Below are 21,178 nucleotides of genomic sequence, written 5' to 3'. Positions count from 1 at the left end.
TTTTCATTAGATACATACATATACACATACATACACATCTGCACGCGTACCCTCAACTACTATAGCTTCCACACCTCCACATATATCCACACCTACATATATTCCCTCTTTTACACTTCCACACAGATCTACAAACATAACTATACATACATATACCCCACTCCTAGACACCTACATACACTTACACACTTATATACACACCTAGACACAGATGTACTCCATCCCTATATACACATACATACATATATCTATACACATACCTACATCTCCTAGCTTATATACACAGAGAGATATATTTTATAGGTATTTTCAGTAAGAACACAAATTGTAATTTGAGAAATGTGGGTATTTTAAAAAAATTTAATGTGTTTCAAGATATCAAAGAACTCTACAAACAAGCAAAGTTTCATTTACATTATTATGAGAGGTGGTGAGAATGTTGGCAGACCAAAGAAACTACGTTTAGGGTAGAGATGGTACCATACAAAAGACGACCTTTCACAAGATTTTGATGGACTGCCATTAAAGAGAACCGTAAACACAAGGCATTTCTGTCTTGCATTCATTATCCCAATGGATGTGACCACTAGCATCATAGTAATTACCTTTATAACTTTATACCAAGTCTCCATTGCCAGATGAAATAGCGAGGAACTGGGAACCTGGGTTGTTGATCCTGTTGCTGCCCCCTGGAGGTGCTCTATCATTTTCTTGTCTTTTGAAAGCTAACCTTGGCCTTGTTGTTGCCCCCTTCAGAACTGATGTGGCCCCCTCATCCATTTGAGGTTGTGTGGAGTCCTAACCAGCATGCTTTTATAACCTGGAGGTAGATGACCATAGCTGGTACTAATGTTTTTGCTGACTTGGAATCTAGGAAACTCCAGACCCATTTTTAGGTTGACTATATTATCAGTGTTCTCAGCATTTGGACGTATGTGTCTTGCCTAGCACCACGGGAAAACATGGCTGTCAGGTTAATAATTGACTTTAACTTCAGAGTGTCACCCACAGGATGTAGAAAGACTTGAGTGAATAGGAAGATGAGGCTGGAAAAGTTACTTAGCCTCACTTTGTTGGAAAGAATAATAGCTCTTTGTAATGAGTTGTACTGTGCAGTGTTGTTCGAAGTACACCTGCATTTTGCTGTGCATAGCCAATATCCTGTTAATGTTCCTAGTTTATCTCATGCCCATCCCTGTAAGTACATAAATGTGTGCCTTTCATCAGAATTCTTCTCTGTGACTAAATTAAATATTGATAATAGTATGGGGATACCATCAAGCACCCATGAATAGATAGAAGGGATTATAAAGGAAAGAAAATTTTCTGCCCTATGAGAATTGGAGAAAGCCAGGATGAGCATGGTGGTAGAACATTCTAGAATAGGTAAGACGAAAACTCGCCTACATATAAAGGGCTCTTCAGAGAGGCATCTATCAGGATGTGAGGCATGTACCCCTAATTTCAACTTCTTTTGGGCCAGGCCGACTTGATCCTGTAGCTGAATTCATGGAAGCAAGTGACCAAGGCTGAGAGCTTACTACAGGGACGCACTGGCATGTGGAGTGTGGAGACTGCAGAGGCCCATCTCAGCCTCACTGTAGCCCAGTGAGACCTGGGAGTGAGCAAAGGTAAAAGAGTGAAGGCTTGTGGGGAGGTGTTGTGGTGGTTAAAGCACCCTTACATGTTGTCTTGAAAGGCTCGAAGTAGAAGTAGCTGGTTCATTAAGTGAGTGAAGTAAAATTGGACCCAGTTTGTGTGTTTGCATTAGAGACACTCCAAGATAGACCTGCATTGCTTCTTATCAGTCCTGGGCTCCAGAAGTCTAGTTCTCCAGTTCTGTGTGTGTCAAATAATCTAGAGGTATGTCAAAGCATGGAGCTATCAAACTTCGCTCCTGAATTTCTGCTGCAGTAGTTTTAAGATAGAGACTTACAATTTGGGTCTATAGACCCAAATTTTTCTAAATTAAAGGGGGGTGTTGAGATTGCATGAGGGATGGACATAAAAATATGCATTCTTTCTTTTCTGTAGAATTGTTGTCATTTTTAAAGAGATCAAATGCTTTGGGATGAAAAACAAACAAACAAACAAGTAACAAGTTCTTGTAAGATACAGAGGAACTGGAATCCTTTAGCATTGCTGGTGGAAACACTCAATGGTGTATCTTGTATAAAAACAAAAATAGAGGACAGTTCCAACATGAAACATAGAACCAACGTATAATCCAGTGATTCCAAAACAACTATGCCGAAGAGTTGAAGGCAGGTGATAACAGGAGTTTGTATGCTGCTGTTCATAACAGCTTTAGCTACAATTGCCATGAGGTTGAAACAAACAAACAAACAAAAAACCTCTATATGGAGTGATGGCTCACCAGAATGTGGCTTGTACATTTAGTGAGGTAGGATTCAGCTTTAAATGCGGATGAAGACTAAGTTATGCTAAGTGACAAGCATGACAAAAGAAGAATATCACATGATTCTACTTATATTGGACCCTAGGATTCTTACATCTGTGGAGGCAGGAAGTAGAAATGGAGGTAATGGGATGTTGGGTATGGGATGACGTGGGGGGAGGGCAGCAGTTATATGAAGGGTGCAGAGTTTCAGTTTTGGAAGTAAAGTGTGCTGATGGTTCTACAGCACCTCCAGGAGCACGCCTTTATAGTGGTTGGAACGGTAAATTCTTCTTTGTATGAGTTACTACAATTTTTTTTAAAAGGACAAGCTAATAATGTTCTCAGTTAATTGAAATGTTACACTCCCATATATATTACTAGCATTTGGACTGTGGAAAGTATCAGACACGAAGTTCGAGGCCAGCACAGTGTATATAGTTAGACCATGTCTCAAAAACGAAAAGGAAAAGAGCAGGCTTACCCCTTCCTTTTCCTCTGTGCAGCATTTCTCCAGTATAGAATAGCGTGCCGTTAAATGTTGAGTTGGAATAGGACTGTAGTATGTTCTCCTACAGAGGGACAATAAGCTTGTAGCATAATGTTTCACTTCAAGACTTGGAATTTCACAGAAAAGAAATTACAGCACTCATGTATATGCTGAACTTGCCCAGAAGTTAACCCTTCACACCTACCCACTGGCCAGGCGAATTAACACGCCTTGATTTGTCTGAATTGGGAGCCTGTCGTCTACGAGCTCTGCTCCTAGACACAGCTGGAAGTCAGAAGCTGTCTGCTTTGGTCTCAGTGATGTCTGTCTCTGACACTTATATCTCAATTAGATTGCTGCTAATTAAATAAGAATGTGAAGCCAGCATCATGCCCTGTCTGTCCTCCTTCATAAGCCAGGGCACTGCCATTTTGGGGAGTTGTCTGTCTCCATCATTTCATAATTTCTAACCTTAGGCATAGCCGCTTAACTCAATTAAATGCAACCAAAATGAACTTTGCTGAAAACCCTAATAGTAAAATAAATACATGTAGTGAGTGCCCTAGAGGTGGTTTCTACCATTCAAGCTGGGGCTGTTACGTTTGAACACCATGGATAGTTGATGCTAATGACATTTTGCAAAAGAAATTTCTTCTTTCTGAATTATATTTTAATAGCAAAAATATCCCATTTCCATTTTAACTAAAATTTCACTGCTTTTAACTGGCCAACTTTTCAATCCTTGCAGAAGTGACCACTGGAAGCTATGACTCCATAGAGAACACAGGGGCCTGTAAGCTGTGAAGTTAATGTGTCCCCGGGTGTGAGATGAATCCTAGGTCCAGTAACTACTTCATGCAGTTGTCTTTCTCCTGGGTCTTCTGTTTTCTTTCTCTTTAAACTAACTTTAAAACTAAAGGGACTCACCTCTAGAGATGCAATGTTCTGAGAAATAAAACTGACTTTTTTTTTCTGGAAAAAATGTCTGATACATTGCTTCTTAATCAAAAATCAGAAAACAAGCAAAAGCTACAGAACCCCTAAGTATTTTGCTTTATTAATTTGCATTCATATTGTCAAGCAAGCATGTGTTACACTTAACTATTCAAAGCTCATTCATTGTGGAATCATATCCCCCAAGAGTGATCTCCTAAAAGTCAAGTAAAAAATGGCAGACTTTGAAAAAGTTAGTCCACCTACCTTCATCACACAAATGGAGGAAAGAAAGACTGTAGGGCTCACAGTTTATCTGGCGTTACACACTCTTGAAAGTATATGAGTTTTTCCTTTGGAGTACAAAGGGTTAAGGTAAGGTCACAGTTTGCATTGCTGTTGTTGACTGACTGATGCCCTCAGACACTTCTCAACTCAACATTCTGTCCCTTGACATAACTTCCTCCCATCCCAGCTCCCAGCCTGTGGCCAGCAAGTGAGATGGCACCTGTGAGACAGCCTTCCCAGCTGACAGATCAAGTTCTCCATAATGCCCTGTGCAGGGAGACAATGGGTTTGGTATTTATCCTTATCATGAGTCTATCAAGTTAGAAACTTTTATATGTAATGATCATCGCACTGTTTGGAAAACAACTATGTCCAGAATAAACACTAGAAGGTGCAATGTGAGACCATTAATAACTTGTTTTGGTGAATTTTGAGTGAGAAATTTTCTTATGCTTTTCAAAGTGTTATAATTTAATACATTGATTTATTATCTGGTTGGCCCTAATTTTAAGAATTCTTCCTTCATCCACAGTAGAGATATTAGTCTAAGTACCTTTGTACTCTAAAACTTTATTTAAACAACTGATGCCTTATTGTTGCAATCTGGCTGCTTCATGCCCAGGACCCACATTGCATTCTGGGAAAGATAGAACATCTACGTTTTGAAAGGATTCCACTTCTATTCAGGAAGGGAGATCATGCTGATAAACTGCAGTTTACAACTCATTGGCAAGATTGTTTCCTTGAAGGTAGGTTGGTAGGTCCTGTATTAGACATTCCAGCATCTATCATGTTAGCTTTCAAAGAGTGTTTTCCTCACCTGCAACAAGAGCATGACCCAGGGATTTTATGTGGGGTGCAGATTCTCAGGCCCCGTCCTTCACACCCCCATTGGCTACTTAATTTGAGGAGCCCTTGATTGGAAAACTGCTGAATTCCAACACAATAGCCGAGCTTTAAACCAGCATGCCTTTGTTGAAATCCTTGTCCAACCCATAAAGTTGGCCCTACTTCTGAAGAGGCGAGGTCCATGGCACCACAGGTGAGCTCAGCCTTCAGAAGAACTGAAGAAGCAAGTATGGCTGCCTGAGACAGATACACAGCCATCTTCTAAACAGTCAAGCTTTTGGAGAAATCAGGGCTGTCTGGGGACTAGTTCAGGGACTGATCATTCATGAGAGATGAGAATATGGTTTTGGCTGCCATTGTGAACCACATCCAGTGACATCTGTTTCTCACCCTCACTGGGAATGGAGGCCTGGTGGGAGGAGAGGGGACCCATAGGAGTGTCTGTAGGCCAACAGCTGTGGCCATGGATAAATCCCAGACTAATAAGCTGGGGACTGAACTCCTGATGAATGGATGTTTCCTGGTGAAAAAAAAATTGCAGATGAGCCTTCAATGAAAGTGAAATTAAAGTCATTTATCCAGATCATTTGGTGATATCAACTCGCTTCTTAAAGAGGGAAAATATAATAAAGCTCGCTCATAAAGTTATAAAATATTTAACATGTGACTTCTGTTTCGTACCAACATCACCTCTTAATGGTCCCATTATTTTGTTAGGTTTAACTTCAATGAAAAATTTAGGAGAAGGAATGGGCAAATGCTTAACCCAAATCAGGATTTTTTTCCCCTGAAATCTGTGATTACATCATTGGCACATTTATATTGCAGGACACTTTTACGATATAAGCATTTTTTCATTTGGACAGCAACCATAATAAATTGAAATAAAATTCAGTCTTGATTGATGCTGGAAGTGTCGTGTACAGGGCAAGTCCCATTTATTAAGTGCAGTTTGCCACGGCAGCAATAATAGTAGCCTTTGAATGTTTTTCTTATTAAGGAAAAAAATGGTCAGTAATGTGAGGTTTGGTGGGCACCAACGGTTCCCATAGGCTGAAGATCCTCACATCCGTGGGATTCCTTTCTTGGCTTCAGGACAAAGGTGGTTAGGAGGCTGCAGGCATTGTTTTTCTGTTTTAAAAAAATTAGAATAAACTATTACAGTTTGTGGAATGAGAGAGAGAGGCTGATTACAACATAATGGAGTGTACCATATTCATCTCTTTGAAATATGACCTCACCCGGCCTTTTCCATTTTACAATCGATTCTCTCATTCCCTTAATGAACCTTTGCATTCATGAGTCTTCTTGGAAGTATGCACATGAAGTATTGCCTCAATGGAGAGTGATCGTCTGCCAAGCAAGGAAGAACAGAGGGCCTCTCCTGTCGTTGGCCTCAATAACATTAGGAACTGTTAATGCATCACGCTAGGCCCTGTATTGGTTTGCTTAGTAATTATCTAATTTGCCAGAGCTTGCTGGAAAAAAAATGTGGTTTTGGAAAACTGGCACAATAGAGTTATTTGCCATTTTCTGTAAGGAGAGGAGCAGGAGGCTGGTGGAGATGCACAGAAGCAAAGTCTGAGCTTTTAAACATCCTATGGAACGTGACTGTTTAGCAAGGTAAGCCTGCAGCTTAAGCAAGGATCCCAGGAAAGTGACGGTATCATAAAATTATAAGAAAATCTTGGGTGATTATATCAGTAAAGAATATGAAAGAATAGGTCATGGAAGCCTTTGAGGTTTAAACGAATGACTATTCATTCATGGAATCCAGAGTGAATACATACGGTGATCCTGGGTCCAAGATTGGGAGACGGTGCGGCAAGCTATACAACTGTCAGACTTGGCAATGCTTAAATCTAGGGGTTTCCTTCTGCTCTGGTAGAAATCCAATGATGTAGTTACATACATTATGTGGTGTGCTGGGTAAAAATTGGATAAAACGATTTTGAATTAGGAAGATCACAAAAAGGGGAAAGAAAAGGTCTAAATATGATTTCACTGATCAGCCATATAATTCAAAAGCTAGGCCCTGCCCTCGAAAAAACAGTACTTGCAATGCATGTTGGGATCATAAAGGTGAGGATCATACCTCACTTGTATTTTGTGTAATTCAAACCAATCCAACGATGAATCTCTTTAGAGCAAACAAAACTGAAAGGAGAGGGAAGGAGTTACCACACGGCTGTTATATCAAAAAGCTCAGATCTTAGGCAAATGAATATGTTCCGGACAATAGTGTAGCTTGCTAACCATCACCTCCTTAGGGATGCTCGGCTACCCTTCCTTCTGGAATCCTGTTCTGACTGTCAGGAGGGAGGGAGCAACCCTGTCAGTGGAGTCTCATTTCTCTGAGTGGCAATTTTCATCGCATGGACACCGATCCTGAGGTTATGCTTTTACTATACAGATGTAACTGTCTATACATTTATCTCGAATGCCTAGCCACCATGTGAGAGTGACGTTATTATTAACTATTTTAGAATTTCAAGGGGGAATCAGCGTGTATATGTTCTTAAATCTTAGATCGAGCATTTGACTTCAGGCTTTGTCTGCCCCTGGAGACCAAACGTTTATTATCATCAACTACTCCCGGAGCCCCTCCTTATTTTCATGTGGTTTTGAAGTATGCATCACTTTCCTACCTAATGTAAAAACTCAACAGGAGGGGGCATTAGTCAGGAAGCAGCTCCCAGCATTGCCACCCGGCCACAGCTGAGACTACCTCTTTCCTACTTTCTTTCTATCTTACAAAATCAAAGGGTCCCTCCTACCCTCAGCCATCTGGCTGGTGGTCATTTATTGAGCTTTAAAGTTAACTGTGCTGCGCTGGGGACAGCCTGGATGACGATGAAGGATGGTTTGCTTGCGCGTGTCTCTCAAAGACTGGTATGGTCACCAAGCCTCTCTTGGTAAAGAGGTCTAGTTGTGCCCATTGCTGAGAACCTGAGAACTGGCTGTGCCAACCTGATTACAGGGTAGATTTTTTAAAAAGATGTATTTATTTTATTTATTGCATATGAGTGCTTTATCTGCAGAAGAGGGTATCAGATCACATTATAGATGGTTGTAAGCCACCATGTGGTTGCTGGGAATTGAACTCAGGACCTCTGGAAGAGCAGGTGGCGCTCTTAACCACTGAGCCATCTCTCTAGCCCTCAGGGTAGATATTTTTATGGTGGCTGGATATGGTGAGTCCATGCCTCAAAGGTTTCTGCAACACCACAGATACACAGTCAGACCACAGCACTTGGCCATCTTTATGCTGGGAAAAGGTTGTCTAAGGTATGATTTCCCTTTTCTAGCCCTTTCAAAGTATCTTTCTATCTATGTACAAGGTACATCCAAGAAAAGTAACAGTTTATGATTATTGCGAAAGCCCAGGAGAGGTTTGATATGCTTCTAAAGTTTATTCAGACTCCCAGGGAAAGTTCCACCTTGCTTAGTAAATTACATTTCTAATGTAATTTCTGTTTATGCTTAGTAGTAGTCTGTGCCGGCTAGGTTTATGTCACCTTCACACAAGCTAGGGTCACCTGAGAGGAACAAGCCTCAGTTGACAAATGCCTCCAGAAGATTCAGTTATAGGCAGCCTATAGGGCATTTTAAAAACTAGTGAATAGAGAGGGGCAGCCTGTTGTGGGTCCTGAGTGTTATAAGAAAACATGCTGAGCAGAGCACTCTTTCATGGCCCCTGCATCAGCTTCTGCCCCAGGCCCCTGCTGTTTCCATGGATGATGGACTACAACCTCTAACGTGAGACTAACCCTTTCACCCACAAGTTGCTTTTATTCCTGATGCTTTCACAGTAATAAAAATCCCCGAGACACTACCATAGTTTAAAGTATTCTTTTTGCATAACATGACATTTCAGTATAAAGTAATTTTTTATAATGTAGTCTTTTATCACAGAAAATATAAAATAAAAGTGATATATTAAGGGAGAGCAGTAGAATGTGAAAATACATATAAAATACATCAAGATAGACTTAGAAGAGGCAAAACAGTAATACAAGAACAATTAATAAATGTACCATTTTCATTTGTTATATATTTGAAAATGACAAATGTAGATATAAAATCCCTCTATTATTTATAATCTACTAATTGCATATTTTTCTTATTTACATTTATATATGTATAATCATAATTTATTTAAGTTTTACCAGTATTTATGAACATAAAATAGTTTATATTTTCTGTTAAATTTGCTCAAAGCCTTCAGTTTGATATTAAAGAACGTGGGGCTCCTTAGGTGCCCTCAGACTCACATGCGCAGCACATTCTGAAGTCACCTTTGGCTGGCGCTAGCGCTGGACCTTGTGTGATTCACAAGAATGGGTATTCCATATTTCCAAGGCCCTGACCTTGTGTCATAGCCAGATGAACTTCAAGGTCAGTCTTTTTCTGTAGGGTGAAGGGGAAGCAAACTCTAACACCTGCACTCAAAACTTCATTAGCCTGAGGCTGGGAGGTGCTCGGCTGTTGAGAGTACTTGCTGTACAGCCATGAGGAGCGAAGTTCACAGCCTACACCCACTTCCCAACCCCAGAAGCCTTCAAACACCCATAACTCTGTAGCTGGATGAGCTGATGCCCTCCTCTGTCCTCACAGCCTCAAATAGATGTTTGGCCACGTATATCTTGGTAGAAAGTAGAGTGTCTTATTGGACTTAAGGCAGACTCAGTGGGAGGGAAATCCTGTTTGGTACAGTAAACCTGGCTGTCTTAAGAGGTCAAAGACCGTAGGAAAAAAACTCACTACTGACGCTTCCTAAGCTAACAAAATCTCTGTGTTTTAAAAGCCTGTCGTTATGCTCACAGAGAATTATTTCTCTCATTCATCTTTTTGCAACAAAGACAACCACAAAGATCCACAACAGGTTAAACTACCAAGGAGAAATGCCTCGGGGTTACCTGACTCCAGCCGCCATAGCTGCCATGAAACCCCTATGTTTTAGTTCATTTCCTTACATTGTATTTCTCTGAACTTCTTTACAGGTCTGGTGGTAGCTCTGATCCTCTATGTCTTCAGTGGTAGAGAGGAGGTGGCCATGCTTGCCTTATATAGGGCCCTGAGAAAGTTCCTGAGCAGCCAGCTTCAGCGGCTCAGTGAGAATCACTTTCCTCACATACAAACCCAGCCCTATCCAAGCCTTTCTACTATCTTGAAGCCAAATGCATTGCTTAAACAGCGTGGAAAGGCCTGTTTCCTTGAAGCTCCAGCACACAGATGTCACCACCATATTCATCTTCTTGCTCCGGAATCTTGAGTTGCTGGCTTTCAGTCTCCATGGGCTTTGTCCCCTTTCTAGGGGTGGACAACTGACAGGGTACCAGCCAGGGAGTCACTGGTGGAGATGGCTGAACTTTCTAGGGGTGGGCAACTGACAGGGTTCTAGCCAGGGGGTCACTGGCAGAGATGGCTGAACTTTCTAGGGGTGGGCAACTGACAGGGTACCGGCCAGGGAGTCACTGGCAGAGATGGCTGAATTCTGAGTGATGAGCAGGTCTACACAAGGATTGGGAGTGATACAGAGCCTGAGCTCCTGAGATCATCCCTTTGCAGGTGCATAAGTCAAAGGTGATCTTGTCAGATGATTTATGTAGCTTTATACTTACATTTACTATTGTCAGATTTCTGACTAATTTTTTTTTTGTCAAATCCCTATTTCTTCTATCAGAGTACCTATGGTTTGGTGTTTAAATAACCACTTTTCTACTGAAAAAGAAAAGACAATGTCCTTTTTTATGTTGAATTCTTCCTTCAGTCTTTTATGCCTTAGTCATTGGCCTAAGCCACTGGATAATGAAGAAGGGCTTGAGTTCTCTTAAAAAAAATACACACTCATCATCAGGAAAAATGGGAACACAGGGCTGAATATTGATATGGCTTGCAGTGTAAGGACACACTAAGGCAGAAAAGGTTCCGTGACCAAAGTGTATCCTCATCTGAGTGCCCAAAACTGATGGAGGGTAAGATTCTATAAGACCCAGGAAACCAGGCAGCAGGAGTGAGCATGATAGTGGCTGAGAGCATGCAAAGCGCCAGAAACCAAGGGCAGGCAGGGTAACATACAACCCCAAAGCTGTAGGGTAGTGTCAGGTGGCAAGGATGACTGATAGTGACAAGGACTTCATTTTCTGGATACATTAAGGAGCTTAGTTTTGTACTGGTATAAGAGGCAGGAGGAGCTACAGGGACTCTATTTGGGTTTCATAAAACTCACTGTGGCTCGTAGCTAAGGGATTTTGGGTTTTCAAGACAGGGTTTTTCTGTGTAGCCTTGACTGTCCTGCACTCACTTTGTAGAGCAAGCTGGCCTGGAACTCATAGAGATCGGCCTGCCTCTGCCTCCCAGAGTGCTGGGATTACAGATGTGTGCCATTGTGCCCGGCATGCTTCCCTTTTTAAAAAACCTATTGTGCTGTTTTGTTTTTGTTTGTTTTGTTTTGTTTGCTGCTGGTAATATAATACCAAATTTAAAGTAGGAAAATTGCCCTCGCTAAGCCTAGAAACTTGGAAGGGACCGTTGATGAGGTGGCAAACTACTTTTGCCTTCCTGCCTTGGATGTTGCCCTCAGCTCCAGGGTCCAACTCTTTTATCCCAAACCCTCTTGTGACAAAGTTCTTTCTCCAAAGCACACTTGAAGATAAGCACAAGAATAACTGTGGCATGTCTAGATAAATGCAAAGTCTAGATATCAGTATAATTTTCTTTGCAAAATTTAACACCTTTACATAGCTGTGCTTATTAACAGAATCTGTGTTAGTTAAAATCATGCTAGGCAGTTACACCCACCCCCAAACCCCACGAACTTCCTAAAAGAGAAGTTCCCTCATTCTGTAGTGAATGTACACATGGTTTTGTATTGATCCCAAGTGTGGAATATGTAATGGATATAAACTTGTTTTTGTTTTGATCCCAAGCGTGGGATGGGGAACAGACTTGTGAGAGAACAGGTGATTTTTATCCACTAGAAGACGAACCACCTCGTTCAGGAGCTTGGTTTTTGCCAGCTGAAACACATCTTAGTTCAGACTCAGCCCAAACAAAACAGGAGGTGGGGCTTTTTGGGTCTTGGTATTGTTTGGCTGTTCATTGCTCCACTTTGAGACACTCGTAGAGAGAACTGCTCCAGCAAAGGCTCCAAGGCTCCAGGTTCTGGCTGCTACTCTGGGTTCTGGCTGCTGTTCCAGGTTCCAGCAGCAACCTTGGTGGAATTGCTGGTCTGTTGAAATCCTGTGACTACGCCAGGGGAATCGCTCCCAGGAACCGAGTATAAAAAAGGTCTACTTCTCCTCTTCCGGTAAACCTCCTTTCTCTACTATCTAGGGTAGGTGGGTTGGAAGGGCAGTATAAGCATTAAAGAACCTCAAATACCGTAGATTTGGAAAAGGTTGAAGCCTACATCACTCAGCTCACAGTCCAGTCTGGATGTCCCTGGTCTAACAGCTAGCTCCCTAACCTTGAACTCACTGCTATCGCTCATATCCCCATATTTTCTTTGTTTTTAAAAAGTATTTATCTTATTGCGAAATTCACGCATGTATACAATGAAATATAATATGCATTCTCCATTATCTCTCAAACTTCTCCCAACCTCCTCCCACTCCCTTACCCACTTCATGTCCTCCTCTTTAAACTCACTCATTCCAATTAGTGCGGCCTGTAGGTGTGATAAGAACAGGACACATACTAGTGCCATGCCCTCATAAAAGGATAGTTCTTCCTATTCCCTGCCTGGAAGACCTCAGCAAAGGGTGGGGCCAAAAAGCACTTGACATCAACACTGGTATTGGACCATTTTGATCTTTTGCTGGTTTGTGCAGATAATCCCAGTTGCTGTGAGTACCTGAGCTCAAAACTCATGTTATGTCCACAAGACAGCATTTCATAGTACTCCTCCCCATCTTTCAGCTCTCTTACATATTCCCTTTTCACTTGACAGGTGTGAGGTGTGTGTGTGTGTGTGTGTGTGTGTGTGTGTGTGTGTTAGACATGTCTCACATTTTTTTTTTTTTTGATGTATGGGTCTCAGCAGGACTCAAAAGTATTTTTCATGGTGGGCAGCCAGTGGCAGAAATAAATGTAGATGGAAGATTTCATGTGGAGACCCCAAAGCAGCACTCTGCAACTACCTTATGCTGTCTCCAAGTTGGTATGAAGGCTAGCCACATGTGAGAGGCTGGCAGGCAACTGTATGCCTAGAAGGGAAAGGAACTGGGTGTTGTGCACAGCCAGCCAGCTTCTGCTGGAGGGCTGGCATAAGTTGTTTAACAGCTCCAGTCCTACATCCAAAATGACTGCTTCCAGCAGAATAAATTTCTCTACAGCAAGCTGTGATAAATGTTATGACTCTATATTTTATTTTATAGCACCTCTGCTCCGTTCCTTCCAAATTGCCTTATTGTGCTTCATTACGGGCACTAATGATGAATTAAGTTGGACTGCTTAATAATTAAAAGTATCTCTAGGATAAAGCCATCTTCTCTCTTGGAGGGAATCTATTTGGCTTTGTTCACAGCAGCTATGCTCTGAGCAGGAGAGTTGGAATCCTCCAGAAACGAACAGACCTCACAATAAGTGAGGTGACAAGAGTGTTCAGTTTGTGACTGTAGAAGAATTCACATCAATAAGAACTCTTTTGACCAAGATAACACAACATGGTATAATCTCTTCATAACAGTTTGAGGATGACAAACCCAGAATGGGCTGACATGTCTGATGTATACTTGGGAAAAGATGAAGGAAGGACTCCCTAGTTTGGTATTGAGCATGAATGTTACCTAATTTTAAGCAGTATCATGTGAACTCTGGCATCTTTGGATACATGTGTTTATTTTGGCTGATTCAAGTTGGCATTAGAGGAGATAGAAGGGTACCAATTGTCTGTCTGTGAGTCCTTTCCTGGAACAAGGGTCTGGTTTTTTATTAGAGTCTGTGACAGACTTTCCAAGAGTCTGTGACATTGCCTCTAATGCTTAGGAGGAGGCTAAGGAAAGAAAACAGAGTGTAAGGTTAGTGTGACCTCTCAGAGGACAGCTGTGCTAGTCTCCTCTCTGCATGGATAGCAGAATATTATCAATAATGTCAGGGGTGAGCTATCCCTCATGGCATGGGACTCGAATTGGGCTAGTCATTGCTTGGCCATCCCCTCACCCGCTGCTCCATTTTTATCCCTGGGCATCTCATAGGTGGAAACAATTGTGGGTTGAAGGTCTTGTGGCCGGGTTGGTATCTCCACCCCTCCTTTGAAAGTCTTGCCTGGTTACAGGAAGTGACCATTTCATGTTCCATCTCCCCTGTTGGTAGGAGTCTTAGTTGGGGTCACTCTCATAGATTTCCTGGGAGTTTCCATTGTCCTAGGTGTCCAGCTCATCCCACAGATACCACCCCACACACCTGATTCCAGTCCTCTCTCCTGACATCCTCCCCACACTTGATCCCTCCTGTTCCCCTCCACATCCCCTCTCACACCCAGTTCCCTCTGTCCACCCAAGATGCCTATTTTATTTCCCCTTCTCAGTAAGATTCAACAATTCTTCCTTGGGCCCTCCTTGTTACTTAGATTCTTTGGATCTGTGGATTGTAGCATGGTTATGCTGTACTTTATAGCTAATATCCACTTATAAGTAAGTACATACCATATTTGTCTTTCTGGCTCCGGGTTACCTCACTCAGGAGTCTAATTTTCTAGTCTTCGAATTTCATGATGTCATTGTTTTTAATAGCTGAGTAATATCCCATTGTGTAAATGCACCATATTTTCTTTATCCATTTTTTAGTTGAGGGACATCTAGGTGTTACTGGCTATTGTGAATAAAGTCGCTGTTAACATAGTTGCGCAAGTGTCCTTGTGGTATGGTAGGGCGTCTTTTGGATGTAGGCCCCCTACACACATGTAACAGGAGTGCATCTTAGTCCTCATGTAGGTCCGCTAACAGCAGGGGCGGGGGCTGTCTCTGTTGCCTGCCTCTGCATCCCTTTCTCCTGTCTAGCCTCAATAGAGGATGGGTCCAGTCCTACTACAAATTGATATGCCAAGTCAGGTTGATTTCCGTGGAAGGTCTCCCCTTCTCTGAGGAGAAAATGAGGGGAGCATGGGGGAGGGCAGGTGAGAGGGAGGAACTGAGAGGAGAGGAGAGGAGGGAAAGTCTGATCAGGATGCAAAGTAAATAAATTAATTAGTTAATAAAAAAAAAAATCACAGAAACCACAGTGCATATGGTTGCTTTAAAAAAGTTGAAGCCTTCAAGCCCAGCACATTAAGAAGCAGGGAGGGACGTGTGCCTCTGAACCATTTTGTAAGATTTGCTCTTGCATATAGTCACTAAGCAGATAGTCCTTAGGTGAGTTGTCCATGGCTCATGCTGTGCTTACATACAGGAACAGGTAAAGGGAAGCTGCCTTAGGAGGGTGAAGACAAGGAGCAGAGATGTAGGACTCAGCAATAGTGCTCCATGCTCACTTGGAATACGCATAGGAGGCAGAAGCCTGTTTCTTCCGTTTGTTATCTCAGGGGAGAGTGAATCTCTCTATTTGCTCTATAAAATGAAGATTCATGGTCCTCCTCCTCTGTATTGGAAGGAGAATACGTTAAACGATACACTTTATGGTGGCGCCTGAGACCCAGTAACGTCTCGGTAAGTGGTAGTTACTATTTGGTATCTTGAAATATCTGAGCGTGTCGGGGGTGAGATGGATTAGCGTCGCTATGGGTGGCCCTGTGGGAAGAACAGACATCAACAGATTGGATTTACAGAGACACTACTCAGCTTAGCATAGACAACATTTAATAATCACAGAAAAGGAGAAACACGGAGCCGGGGAACTGGGAGCCGGAGCTCCATAACTGAGAGCGTTTTAAGTAGGAGGATCCACTTTTTGGGGCAAGAGAGAAACTTTGCAATTAAACTAAGTTATACCCGGATACTTCTTTAAGCAGTAGTCCCAGAAGTGTTCGGCAGTCACCTGTAAAAAGCTAGACTCCATGATGGTTGGATGGCTCCTCCTTGGCCTCTTCCCTTCTTGTTCCCTTTTTTTGATCTACTCCCCCCCTTTTTCTATGTCTACTATATCAGTGACTCTAGAAATAGGAAAAGGGTAGAAACTAGCTTTAAGTGCAAGAGCTTATGTAAAATACACTTTCATGAAAAATGTATGCATTAGTTCTTTCTAGAATAGCAGGGTTAAACTCATCTACTATTTTTAAAAAGTACTACTTAGAAAAATTGGCTGTAGTGTATAGTGAAGGGTGGTGTCTGTGACTTCTTTTCCATCAGAAGACAGTCACACACCCTGTGTCTGCTCAGCTGGCCTCTGTTTTGTTTAGAGACTGGATCTTTTATGTGCGCCTCATCACTTTCCTGCCTTGGTGACTGGAATGCTAGGATTGCAGGTGTGCCCCCAAGCTTTGACAACATACAATCATCTATTTTAAAGTAAAATGTACTTAACTGAGCACATGTAATGCTGTATATAGAATTTAGCTGGTCATCAATATTTATATTACAACCTGATATTTCAACTTTGAAGGAAGATAAAAGAATTATTACAATGAGGTTACTAATCTAAAGGCAATGGAAATAGCTAGGGGTGACCCAATGCAAAACAGTACAGTGCCACCCACTGAAGCTGGAGGTTTTCTCATTGTTTTAAAAACTGAATATCTTAGCCTGGGGGTGCAGGCCTGTAATCCCAGCCACTTAACAGACAAAGGCATAAAAAAAATCTCAAGTTCAAGGCCAGGCTGGACTATATGAGAGAGTTCAAATCAGCCTAGGTGACTTTGTAAGGCAGCTGGGTAATGTGACTATCATGAACAAGGCCATATGTTTGTTGCCCAGTACCATATGGAGAAAAGGAATTGAATTGTTTCAGAATTTAAATTGTACTGTTTGAAGGCAGTCTGTCTGTCCTTGCTGCTATGCACTGGGACTACTCAAGTGCCAGGTACAGAAGGAGGCTGGCTGTAGACACAGGAGACGGGCTTGGCTGACAGCTCTGACCACAGATGGAGCCTTGCAGCCTGTGATGCTAGCTAGCTATTTAGCGTGAGAAGTAAAAGGCTCTGAGGTGAAACCTGAGGCAGAGTGTTTCTGTGCATCTTTCTAGAATTACTACAGGCGCAGATCTCTTGAGCATTATTTCCCAGGGTTTTTCTGAGGCATCTCCAGATTCCTCAGGTCCTGGATTCCTGAGCTATTTCCATTCACTGTGACCTTAAAGAATCTTAGTTTGTGAGATGCTGAAGGATTATTTGAGACAGGGAAATACCTAAGGCCTTTGTCAGGAGTGCCCACACTGCTCGTGGGAAAAGTCTAGCCAACTCCCTGGATGTGGAGTTTATAGTACCTCCTATCAGTGGCGTCGAAAACAATGGTCAGAATGTGGGATCTCAGTTCTCGTGGCTCCACGATTTGCCTGTTTTAAACACACATGTGCTGTAGATGTGTCTCATTCTGTTCTGTTTCCATGGCCTTTCACGTTGCGATCTGTGATGGGTAATGTTGATCATTGGCTGGTTTGGACTAAGACACGCTTAGGATATTAGTGAGGCACACCTTTGAATATGTCCACTGCCCACGAAGGCAGTTCTAGGGAGGGCTAACTAGATGGAGAGACCCACCTTGAACATGGCTAGCACCGTCCCATGTGCTGGGGTGGCAGCCTGAATAAAAGAAAGGAAAAAGGAGGAGGACAATGAAGAGCTGATATTCTCCCTTTTCTGCCTTCTGAAATGTTGGGGCTACTGTGATGAGCAGGGCCTAGTCCCACCACAGTGCCTTCCTGCTATCTTAGAGCATACAGTGTCTTCTAAGCCACGTGCCCAAGTAAACACCCCCCCCTTTAATTATTTCTTCTCAGGCATTTGGTCACAGCAATGAGGGAAATATCTAATAGACATCTTTCTTCCTAAAGTAAACCTTGTCCTTACATGGTGGGCCCAGCTGCTGTGTGGGGCATTCTGGAGAGCCCATCAGTTGGCTGGAGAGAGCTGACTGGGAAGGCAGAAGTGGCTATTTGATAGTGTGTGTGAAAAGTTGGAACAAGATCCCACTTAGGAGGCTTTGCTGATTTTAGAGCTTCTGATTTTAGATAGAAGATGCTAACATTGGAAATAAGGACAGAGTATTCTGAAAGACTTCCTTTGAAAAATCTCATAGACACTAGCTCTCTACATATATAAGCCAAATACATGATTTTAACATGTCGGCACTCCTGTTGACAGAGGTGAGGCTAGTTTCAATCCTTTCAATGAACTTGGAATATCCAAATATTGCAACAAGCCACTGACACTAAAAATTAGCTGATGTATTTTACACTTGTTCTTTATCGTATGTGTACTGTATATATGCACAGTGCATCTCAGTTCTCAGGTGCCTGGTATATTAAGACAGCTGAAAAGCTGTGCTCCCAAATTGCTAATAATTCTCTAGAGCAGTTTCTAGTTAGAGATAAATGTCCAAATTTTGTTCCTTGGAGAAGCTTTTCAAGTCCTTCAGAAAGGGAAATTACACATTGGCTGTGATGTATATGCTTGTGCATAGCAGCGCTGACGTTGTATGTGACTCTGGATTTGTTCCAAGTGATGCATGAGGTGAGGTGACATTTTTAACCATGGTGAACCCACCCAACAGCTCTCTGGAACTGCTTCTGTATCGATCCCGGGTCTGTGCAAACATAGGTGAGGAGGTGGAGCATTAAATTGAACGGTCAGTTGTAGAGATGTTATCTCAGGAGAAAGAGTGGGGTGTCTGCAACCAGGAACAGAAGCTGGAAAGGGAAGCTGTGGCATAGGGCAGGAGGGGAGTGAACAGGAGCAGATTCCAGGAGGAGCAGGGAGGGAGGATGCAGGCTGGGGAGGCGGGGTACAGCGGTTCAGGAGAGCAAGGCATGCAGATGCTTTGCGGAGGTGTGCTGGCTCGAGTGGACAAGAGAGCTAATAAAAACCAGGTCTGTCCTTGGTGGCTGACTTCAATGTAATGAGAATACAAGCAGAGATGTTTGTGTTTATGTTTGAGCTTTAAAAAAAAAAAATCAGGCTTTCCCAGGAAGCAATAGCACAGTATGAAGAGGAACTCTGTGAGCTGGATGCTCCATTTTAGTCACTGGGACAAGGGTCACACTGGTTTGTCCAAGGCCCCCCTCTCACCTAATGTCCTGTGTCTGGCTAGTGATTGCTTTCTTCCAGGGCTTTTCCTGTGGGTCCTTAGGATTCCTAGGAGGGCCTGGGAAGAAGTCCTGGTCTTCTCTGCTTCTATAACCAAGGCCTGGCCTGCCATTATTCCCCTCCCCCACACAGCGTAGAACGTTATGCTCGCTCTGTGACACCCATGCTGTTCTCTCTGGTGGTCTAGTGGCAACATAGCAGCCTTGGAGCACAGCATGGCCCAGGAGGCAAAATTATCACATGGCACAGCTGGACGTCTAGGTTGTTGATAGGAGGGTAGAAAGAAAAGACAGTCTTGTACTTCTTCAGGAAGTTGAGTTAGTCATTCTTTTTATGACCTACTCTCTTTTTTCTATGTGTTTTCCATTCAAAAGAATGTTCCACGAATATAGGAAAGTCTTCCCCTGTGAACCCTAGTAGGGTGTCCAGTAGCAGAATCCATGCTTAAGTTACAGTACATGTGCAGAAGGAGAGCCTCCATCAAGAAAACCGTGACCCTCAGAAATGGGTCACATAGTCGAAGAAGCATAGCATTAAGCATATCATGTTTATGCATTGAAGGGGCAGAATGAATTCACAGGAAAAACCATGACAGTGGTTTTTGGAGCTGGAGGGTCTTGCTGGGGCCCAGGTCATTTGCAGTAATGAGTATGTTTTATGCACTGTTATATGCTATTAGGACTTATGGTAACAAAAAGTGTGAAAGTGTTCCAAACTGATCAGGTAGGAGAGCTGAGATTTCTGCATTTTATGTAAATTGCAGCTCAAAGAAACATAAGAAGATATTCAAACACCATAGTGAGCTCTGACACTAAGCATGCCATTATTTTGAAATGTATTGAGAAATAAGATGAGCTGACTGATAGCAACATAGATGGACAGTGTGTGATCAGGTGAGTGCAGCAAGGGCTTAAGCAGTGTGACGTGGAGGTTCACTGTGTAATTCTTCAGCCTTTGATCTATTTTGAAAATGTTCAGAATTAAGTTGTTGGAGAGTATGTACAATGTGTAAACTTGGCTGCTTTAGAGGAAACAAATTAGGCTCCTATGCTGTGCAAGAAATAAAAATTCAAAAACGGATCACAAACCAAAAAGTTAAAATTATAAAACTTATGGGGTGAGCAAGAAGGAAAAATAGTCTTGGCCTTGAATTAAGCAGAAGCTTTACCTGTGACATCAGAAGCCATTATTCACAAAAGAAAATGTGGGTAAGTCAAAACAGTAGAACTTAAATTTTTGCCTTGTAAAACAAAATATTAAAGAAAAAAAACCTGGGTAAGAGAAAATATTTTCAAATCACAGACTTGATATAGGATCCAGCACCAAACAACTTAAAACTCAGTAATAAGAGGCAAAGGTTTGAAAGGTCACTGCACTAAAGATGATAAATACATGCTTAATGAATTGGTCTCCAGAGAGAAGTGCCAGCTGCCTTTCACCTACTAAGATGGCTACCAGGAAGGAGACAAGCAGGATATGGTTGTTCTTGTATGCAGTCCCAACTCGTTGGCAATGAAGGCAGGAGGATTTTGAGTTTGGGATCAGCCTAAACTGCATCGCTAGTAAGACTGTCTTGAAACAAAACCAACGAAAAATCAATTATTGGGGAGCATGTGGATCCTCAGACACAGTCGTGGGGATGTAGAATGATGCAAGTATTCCACGTTTCTCATTTTTTGGAAATTAAGTATACAATGATCACGCGACCCATCATGGCATGAAAGAGAAATAAGGCCACAGATCTGCCAAAAGATTTGTGGGTGAATGTTCAGAGCAGGAGCCATATCAGAGAACAAATAGAAGCAATGTAGAGTCTAGCAGCAGCAGAGTGGTGAGAGACAGTTGCCAGTGTGTGGGTTGGACTATGACCTGAACCTTGCAAGTGGAGGCAGCCAGATCTCTGCACTGGACTTTGTAGTGCAACCTCTTATCTCTATGGTATATCCTGAAAGAGTAAATCTATAAAGAAAGCAAATAGGTAAGTAGTTACCTATGAGGAAAAATGAGCAAGAGGGGGCTACTGTGGGAGACTGAAATGTCC

The sequence above is a fragment of the Acomys russatus genome, chromosome 3 (genome assembly GCF_903995435.1).
Source record: "Acomys russatus chromosome 3, mAcoRus1.1, whole genome shotgun sequence".
Taxonomy (NCBI): domain Eukaryota; kingdom Metazoa; phylum Chordata; class Mammalia; order Rodentia; family Muridae; genus Acomys; species Acomys russatus.
The sequence above is the reverse complement of the archived record's forward strand: the minus strand, read 5'-3'. Positions refer to the sequence as shown.